Source organism: Equus caballus, chromosome 7 (assembly GCF_041296265.1).
Source record: "Equus caballus isolate H_3958 breed thoroughbred chromosome 7, TB-T2T, whole genome shotgun sequence".
NCBI lineage: Eukaryota > Metazoa > Chordata > Mammalia > Perissodactyla > Equidae > Equus > Equus caballus.
The window spans coordinates 92588489-92597444 of NC_091690.1; the positions used below are offsets into that span (position 1 = coordinate 92588489).

General features: G+C 39.1%; 1 long non-coding RNA gene across 17 annotated transcripts in view; it reads left to right on the top strand.

Moving 5' to 3' along the window:
- Positions 1–31: 31 nt before the first annotated feature.
- Positions 32–8956, top strand: part of LOC106783454 (uncharacterized) — a 116035-nt gene continuing 107110 nt past the window's right edge. For 13 of the 17 annotated variants that reach the window (XR_011440718.1, XR_011440725.1, XR_002809380.2 and 10 more), the window contains exon 1: positions 32–277. This is a non-coding gene — a long non-coding RNA (uncharacterized lncRNA). The remainder of the gene's footprint in view (positions 278–8956) is intronic. The other 4 variants (XR_011440731.1, XR_011440727.1, XR_011440730.1 and 1 more) reach the window with 2 other exon arrangements.

Here is an 8956-nt window from a genome sequence, read left to right on the forward strand (position 1 = left end):
CCCCGCCCCACCCCGGGGGCCCGCCGCGCCCAGCCCCGCCCCTCCAGGCCAGGCCCGAGGGCCCGGGGACGGCGGACCGGGCACCTGCCGGGGAGGCGCGGAAAAGCGGGATGCGTGGCTCGCTTGCCTGGCCACTTGTAAACGGGGGACACGGCTCAGGGTAGTTGACGCTGCTTCTCTTGTGAGAAGGGACTCTGAGCTCCAAGGAATTAAAGCCCAAGTTGTAAACTGACATCAGCACCATTTTCTGCCTCCAGGTGACTCAGTACGACTCCAGGTGAGAGAGCGAAACCCGAATGCCATCGCCGTCTGTTGAGAATCCAGACTCACGGAGGTGGCCTTAGTTGAGATTCGCGTTGGTTTCTGGTGTTTTGGATTTACTTTTCCCTCCAAGAGTAATAATGAAGTTTGATCTACTGCTTCTCAAATTTTAGTGGGCATAGAAATCACCTGGGCGTCTAGTTAAAGCGTAGTTGCTGATTTAATATAAGTCTAGGTTGGAACCTGAGATTTCCAGTAAGCTCCCAAGTAATGCTGAAGTTACTAATCTCTTCTTCACATACTGCTTTTAATTTTTTTTCTTGCATTATATTAGTTTTTCTTGCTTGTTGCAAAATCTTCAAACGTTACAAAAAGGTAGGATGTAAAGTGACAGTTTCCTCAGAAACTACTAACATTTTGATGTATATTCTTCCAGGCTAATTTTTTGGGTAGTTGTAATATTTACATATGATATTCTGCACCCATTTTAATTGTACAGTTTGCTGAGTTTTAACAAATGTATGAATCCATGTAATTCGAGATATAGAAATTTTCATCACCCCCAAAATTCTCCTGTTCTTATTCCCAAGCAATCCTCCATCCCAGAGCTGGGTCTCTCCTTGACTAACGTCTAGTCAGGTTTGTCGACGAAAATAATCCACAGTCAATCTATAAATGAAAATTTGGGTGAGTTTATTCTGAGCTTAAATTTGAGGATTATAACCCGGGAGAGTCTTTCCACAGAGGAACAGAGCACTCCAAAGAAGTGGGGGTATACAGGGTGGTTATATACCCTCAAAGAGTATGTTTCACATGTGATTTAAATGTCCCTCTTACAATAGTCATGAGGCTGCTTTGTCAGCACAGCGATTGATGGAAACAGCACATAGGTCTGCTGTGCTGCGGGGTGGCAGGTGTGTTGCCTCGGGCTGGGCGGTCACAGATGAGCACTGCAATCAGTTCCCAGCCTAAAGAAAGATGCTTAATCTTTAAGGAGATGCCAGTTGGGAGAGGGAGAGAAGTTGCACCTTTATCTCAAGGGCCTTTGCTCTTGCCATAGGGGATCTCTAAAGCAGATATACAATGCATGCTCAACGGCCTCGGTCAGGCCCTTTTGGAAAGACAAGGTCAGGCCGAATTAGGTTTACACAAAATGGCTTCCTCATATACTGCAATATATCCTATTACTTGCCATTTTTGTTTGTCAGGTTCCTCTGAACTCTGTTTTCAGCTGGGCCCTGACTTCTGGGCATCCATGCCCCTCTGTGCATCGCTCAACTTTAGTAAGAATTCTGCTGTCAGTTAAGACAGAATTCTCCACGCTGAATACCTTTGTCACCCTCCATGTCTGATGAGGTTCCTCATTTTCCCCGCCCCCTCAGTGATGTCTGATCACCTGGCCTGCCTTCAGCAAGACTCCTCATGGGTCAATTTAGCCGGAATCTCTCTCACCTTTGTTTCCTCCCAGCAATTTTCCATCCACTGAATCCACCCTACTCCTTGGCTGTAAGTTCCCATTTTTCCTTGTCATATTCAGAGTTGAACTGGATGTCTCCCCTCTACTACAAACCCCATTGTAGTAGTCCCCCTTGAATAAGGTCTTCCTTACTGATGAGGATTTTAGGCTGGTTAATTTTAAAAAACTGCAGATGAGAAGCAGGCTCTGAGGACTGGAATTTGCTTGCTCTTTGAGAGATATTTCCATTTGTGAAGGAAGGGGGGATGACCTTGTAGGGACCTGAAATTGGCCACCCCAGTATATGTCCCTTTGGCATCGGGATTGTTTTGGGCTGATTGCTTTTGATAAACTGGGACAGGGAAGGAGGCTCTGGGGAATGGAACTTGCCCTTGTTGGGACACATTTACATTTGTAAGGTAAATCTCTATCTGTAAAAGGTGCCTCCCTCTCTGTACCAGGAAGAAGAAGAGAGATGACCTTGTCCCTAGAAGCTCTTAATGGGGAAGGCAAGAACTTAAGTTGGTTGCTGTCTGGCAGTCTCATGTAACTGATTTAGGGTAGTGGCTTCTGACCTTTCTAACCTTTACTTAATCCGATTTGATTCTTGTCTAAAAGTCATGGGATCACCCAATGACCAGACCCTACCTGCACTGATACCATTTTAACTTTTTTTCATGTTCTTTCCTTTGTCTTGTAAAGAGATGACTCACATACCCATGCCTTATAAAATTAGCCCTAACCCTCAACTCGGGGCAGCAGCAGCGGCTCTGCCTGCCCATGGGTCCTTTCCCCATGCTAGTGGGGGCAGCAGAAGCGGCAGCAGCAGCAGCTCTGCCTGCCCACGGGCCCTGTCCCCATGCTATTTATTCCACACTATTCTCTAAATAAAAGAGCACTACTGCCAGATCTTGAGAGTCCAAGAAATCTTTCTTTCGACTCCTCGGCTCACCGACCCCGCATCACTTACCATTTTAACAAGTTTCTTGAATGATTTTTTTTTTGTCCCCCCTAGCTTTACTGAAGTAAAATGAAGAGAGAAAATTGTAAGATATTTAAAGTATACAGTGTAATGATTTGATATACTTATACATTGTGAAAGGATTACCCTCTTAGAGTTAATTAAAACATCCATCACCTCTCATCGTTTGCCTTTTTGTATGTTTGTGAGAACAATTTAAGTTCTACTCTCTAAGCAAATGTCAGTTATACAAGGTTTTCAACCATAGTCACCATGTTAGAGATTAGATCCTCAGACTTTATTCATAACTGTTGGTTTGTACCCTTTTACCAACCTCTCCCCACTTCCCCAACCAGCCCCCCCGACCAATGCTGGTATCCACTCTTTTACTCTCTGTTTCTGTTTTCTATAAGTTCAATTTTCTTTTCAGATTCTTTTTTTTTTTTTGGAGGAAGATTAGCCCTGAGCTAACATCTGCTGCCAATCCTCCTCTTTTTTGTTGCTGAGGAAGACTGGCCCTAAGCTAACATCTGTGCCCATCTTCCTCTACTTTATATGTGGGACACCTGCCACAGCATGGCTTGACAAATGGTGTGTAGGTCCACACCCAGGATCCGGACCGGCAAACTCCAGGCCACCAAAATGGAACATGCAAACTTAACTGCTACACCATGGGGCTGGCCCCGTCTTTTTAGATTCTTTATGTAAGTGATACCATCCGGTATTTGTCTGTTTGTCTTTCTCTTTCTAGCTTATTTCACTTAATGTAATATCCTCCAGGTTCATCCATGTTGTCGCAAATGATAAGATTTTCTTCTTTTTTTAAAGCTGAATAACATTCCATTGTATGTATATATGTGTGTGTATATATATATATATATATATATTTACCACATCTTCTTTAGCCATTCATTCATCAATGGGCACTTAGATCGTCTCCATAACTTGGCTATCGTGAGTACTGCTGCTATGAACATGGGAGTGCAGATATCTCTTCAAGATAATAATTTCGTTTCCTTTGTCAGTATGCCCAGAAGTGGGATTTCTGGATAATATGGTAGTTCTATTTTAATTTCTTGAGGAACCTCCATTCTGTTTTCCATAGTGGCTGTAGCAGTTTACATTCCTACCAACAGTGCACAAGGGTTCCCATTTCTCCATATCCTCGCCTGCATTTATTATCTCTTGTTTTTTTGATGACAGATAGCCCAGCAGGTGTGAAGTGATATCTCAGTGTGGTTTTGACTTGCATTTCCCTGATGATTAATGATGCTGAGCACCATTTCATGTACCTGTTGGCCATTTGTCCTATGCTTATTTTTTAGCTGGGTTATTTGTTTTTTTTGATATTGAGTTGTGTGAGTTCCTTGTATATTTTAGATATTAATCCCTTATCAGATATGTGGTTTGCAAATATTTCCTCCCATTCCATAGTTGCCATTTCATGTTTTTGATGGTTTCCTTTGCTGTGCATAAACTTTTTAGTTTGATGTAGTCTACTTGTTTATTTTTGATTTTCTTGCCTATGCTTCTGATGTCAAATCCAAAAAAATCATTGCCAAGACCAATGTCAAGGAGCTTATCACTTATGCTTACTTCTAGGAGTTTTATGGTTTCAGGTCTTAACATTCAAGTCTTGAATTCATTTTGATTTCATTTTTGTGTATGGTGTAAGATAGTGGTCTAGTTTCATTCTTTTGCACGTGGCTGTCCTGTTGTCCCAACAGCATTTATTTAAGAGACTATCCTTTTCCCATTGTATATTCTTGGCTCCTTTGTCAAAAGTTAACTGACCATGTATGCATGGTTTATTTCTGGGCTATTCTGCTCCATTGTCTCTTTTTGTGCCAATACCATATTGTTTTGATTACTGTATGTTTGTAATATAATTTGAAATCTGAAAGTGTGATGCCTCCAGCTTTGTTCTTTTTTCTTAAAATTGCTTTGGCTATTTGGGGTCTTTTGTGGTTCCATATAAATTTTAAGATTATTTGTTCTATTTCTGTGAAAAATACCACTGGAAATTTGTTAGGAATTGCATTGAATATGTAGATTGCTGTGGATAGTATGGACATTTTAACAATATTAATTCTTCTGATCCATGAACATGGGATATCTTTCCATATTTGTGCCCAAGGAAAACACTGATTTGCTTTCTGTGCATATAGATTGACTGTATTTTCTGGAGTTTCAGATAAATGGAATCATGTCATATGTACTTTTTTTGTCTGGCTTTTCTTCAATGTAAAGTTTTTAAAATTCATCAGTGTTATTGTATGTTCCTTCAATAAGATTCCATTTTTATAGATATACCACATCTTAAAAATTAATTTAATTATGCATGGACATATGGGCTGTTTGCATTTTGAGGCTGTGAGGGATCAGAATTGGCCACCCCAAATGTGTCTCTTTGGTTGATTATTTTTAAGAACAAAAGACTCTGAAAGAAACTTTGACCTTCCCCCCAACTGTCTAAGAGAAACTTAAGATAAAAGGCCTGTCCCTGGGACAAGCCATCACCATAGATATCTCTGGGTCTCAGAAGACTGTGAATGTCCTTGCTGAGCCCATTCTTACCTACCAAACATTTGCTTTTCCATTTCCATATGCATTACCTCCCTCCCCTTTGAAGGCTCAAACCATTACCCCCAACACCCTGCTTTGTCTTTAGCCAAAGATAATGTTTAAGGTGGCAGCTTTGGCCATTCTGGCTGAGTTACCCAGTTTTCCTGGGTTTCTCCCATGTTTGTGTTATAAAGCTTTGTTTGTTTTTCTCTTGTTACTCTATGTCAATTTACTTTGTAGACCAGACAGAAAGACCTAGAATGGGTAGAGGAATTCTCTTCCTCCCCTACAAGGCTATTATGAACAAAGGTTTGTAAATATTCATGTACAATTCTCTGCGTGAACATGTTTATTTCTCTTTAATGAGCACCTAAGAGTGAAATAACTGCGTCATATTTCGCATGTATGGAAAACTGTTGGGAATTTTTTTTAGGGTAAAGTGCTTATACCATTTCTGTTCCTATCAGTGACGTAAAAAAGTACCAGTTATTTCTCATCCTAGCCAATGGTTGGTATGATCAGTCTTTTTAATTTTACCAATTAGAATGGGTGTATAGTGATATTAATTTGCATTTCCCATCTTTTCATTTACTACTTGGCGGTTTGTATATCTGTTTGGAAATGTCAGTTCAAACCTTTTGTCCATTTTATCAGTTTGTTTATATTCTTTGATTTAGTTTTAATAGTTTTTTGTATCTTGTGGTCAAAGAACATATTCCATATCACTTCAGTTCTATGAAATCCACTGAGATTTACTTTATGGCTCAGCAGATGATCTATTTTAGTGTTCCAGCATGCACTTGAAAGAATATGTGTTCTGTTGACATTGGGTGGAGTATTCTATAAATATCAGTAAAATTGTTGGCTGGCAGTGCCGTCTTCAATATCTATACTGATTTTCTATTTGTTGCATCAATTTCCAAGAATGTTTATATTTCAGGTTTTTTTAAAAGATTGGCACCTGAGCTAACATCTGTTGCCAATCTTCTTCTTTTTTTCCTTCTCTCCTAAGCCCCGCAGTACATAGTTGTATATTCTAGTTGTGAGTGCCGCCTCTGGTTGTGCTATGTGGGACACACCTCAGCATGGCCTGATGAGTAGTGCCAGATCCATGCCCAGGATTCCAACCGGTGAATCCCTGGGCCGCTGAAGTGGCATGTGTGAACTCAACCACTTGGCCGTGGGGCCAGCCCCATTTATATTTCAGTTTCAAGTGTGGATTTATCTATTTGTTCTTTGAATTCTTCCTGTTTTTTCTTAAAATCCTTTAATGCTCTGTTATTGGGTACACATGTGTATGATTATGTCTTTGTGATGAACCTTTTATCATTATAAAATGTCCATCTGTATACCTGATAATATGACTTGCACTGAAGACCAGTTTGCGTGTTATTTATATAGCTATTCTTGTTTTCATAAGATTTATGTTTTCATGGTATACATTATTTCCATCTTTTTATTTTTAAACCTATCAATCTGTACAAATTATGTTTCTAATAGACAATTTGTATTTGGTTTTTACTTTTTAAAAAAAATCTCTGCGTGTTGGGAGAAAATTCTCTATGGATCCTGCATGTTGCTGTATGTTTTTTGAGCAAAGGTTTTCATATTTTTGCTCTAGACTGTCTTTTCAAGGATGTTTATATAGTAAGCAGACTTGGAAGATACAGGGTCTCCTCTGGAGCAGATTTGCCTACTGTCCAGTGTAGTAGAGGTAAGGTCTCCCTCCAGAGCAAAAGTTGGGCAGGTTGGCTTAGCAGCCCTTTCTATACAATTGGGGCTTCCTTAGCTGTGACTCAAACCCACTCTGTGCACGTATCCACCTGGGCATGCCTCTGCATCACCCTCTTGGGGCTTGGGGACTCAAGGGAAACCAATGAAAGCACGCACTTGATACTGCTTGCTGTGCCAGGAGTAATAAAGCCCTTTGTCTCCACTCAGCAGTCTCTTGTCTTCTGCCAGCATCTCTGAAACGGTGACAGTCTAACGTGTTATCTTGGGAATAGAATAAAATCTCAAGTCCTTCACAGTTCTTGATACTGCCTTTTAATTGGAGTGTTTAGACCATGTAGATTTAATATAGCTATTGATTAATTTGAGATTAAACCTATCACCTTGCCCTTTGTCTTCATTTTCAAATCCATTCTTTGTTCCCCGCTTCTTCTTTTTCTTCATCATTTGGATGGATTTTCAGCATCCATTTTATCTCCACTATTAGCTGTACTTCTTTATTTGTTGTGTGTGTGTGTGTGTTTTCTCTAGTATTTACAATATATGTCTTTAACACATCCAAGTCTACCTTCAAGTAATATACCTCTTCACGTAAAATATAAGAAACTTTCAATGATTATACTTCCATTAACTCTCTCCCACCCCATTGTTGTTGTCATACATGTTGCCCTGCATGTTGTTAAAACCACAATAATTAACTTTGCTTAAAAGCCAATTGGTTTTTAAAGAAATAAAAGATTAGGGGCTGACCTGGTGGCATCGTGGTTAAGTTTGTGTGCTCCACTTTGGTGGCCCAGGGTTTGCAGGTTCAGATCTTGGGCGCGGACCTACACATTGTTCATCAAGCTATGCTGTGGTGGCATCCCACATATAAAATAGAGGAAGATTGCTTCCTCAAGTAAAAAGAAGAAGATTGGCAACAGATGTTAGCTCAGGGTCAATCTTCCTCACCAAAAAATAAAAAAAAAAAGCCAAAAAACAAAAAACAAGAAAAAAGAAAATGATTTCACATTTACTTGTACTTCTATCATTTCCAGAGCTTTTCATTGTTTTGTGTAGATCCAAGAATCTATCTGATATAATTTTTCTTCCACCTAAAGATCTTTCTCCTGCAGCTCTGCTAGTGATAAATATTTTTGGCTCTTCTGAAAAAAAAAATCTGCATTTTGCCTTAAGTTTTGAAGGATATTTTTGCTTCATATAAAATTTTAGGTTCACTTTTTAAAATCCATTCTTTTAACGATGTCATCCTCAGTTATATGGTTTCTAATGAGGCTTGTGGTTTTCTTATGCTTGTTTCTCAGTATTTAATATGCCTCACCCCCTGCTGTTTTCCTTTCTTTTTTCACTGTTTTTCAGCAATTTGATTATGAGGCATTTAGTAAGGTTTGGTCTTTATCTTGCTTGGTGTTCATTAAGATTTTGGATCCATGGGGTTAGTTTTCATCAAATTTGGAAAAGTTTTGACAATTCTTTTTCTCTCCCTTCCTCCCCTATTCAGACATTCCTAATTATTCTATGTGATTATTCATGAAATTATTCATGTGAATTATTCATGTGATATTGTGTCACTGCTCAGTGAGTCGCTAATCATTATTCCAGTCTTTTTCTCTTTGCTTCAGTTTGGATTATTTCTATTGCTACATCTGCTGTTTCTTCAATTTCAGTAACTTCTTTTTTTTTTACATCTAATATACTGTTAATCTCATTTAGTGAATTTTTCAGTTTTAGATATTTTTCGGTTCTAAAAGTTCTATTTAGTTCTTTTTAATATCTTCCATTTCTCTCCTTGTTGTGTTCATGTTTTTCTTTTAATGGCTGAGCATAGCTAACATATGTATAATAGATGTTTAATGATTCTAATTACATTATCTCTTTTCATTTCTGTATCACTTTCTATTGACTTGATGTCCTCCTGATTATGTGTTATATTTTTCCTCTTCTTGACATGCCTAGTAATTTTGACTCAGGACTAGACATTA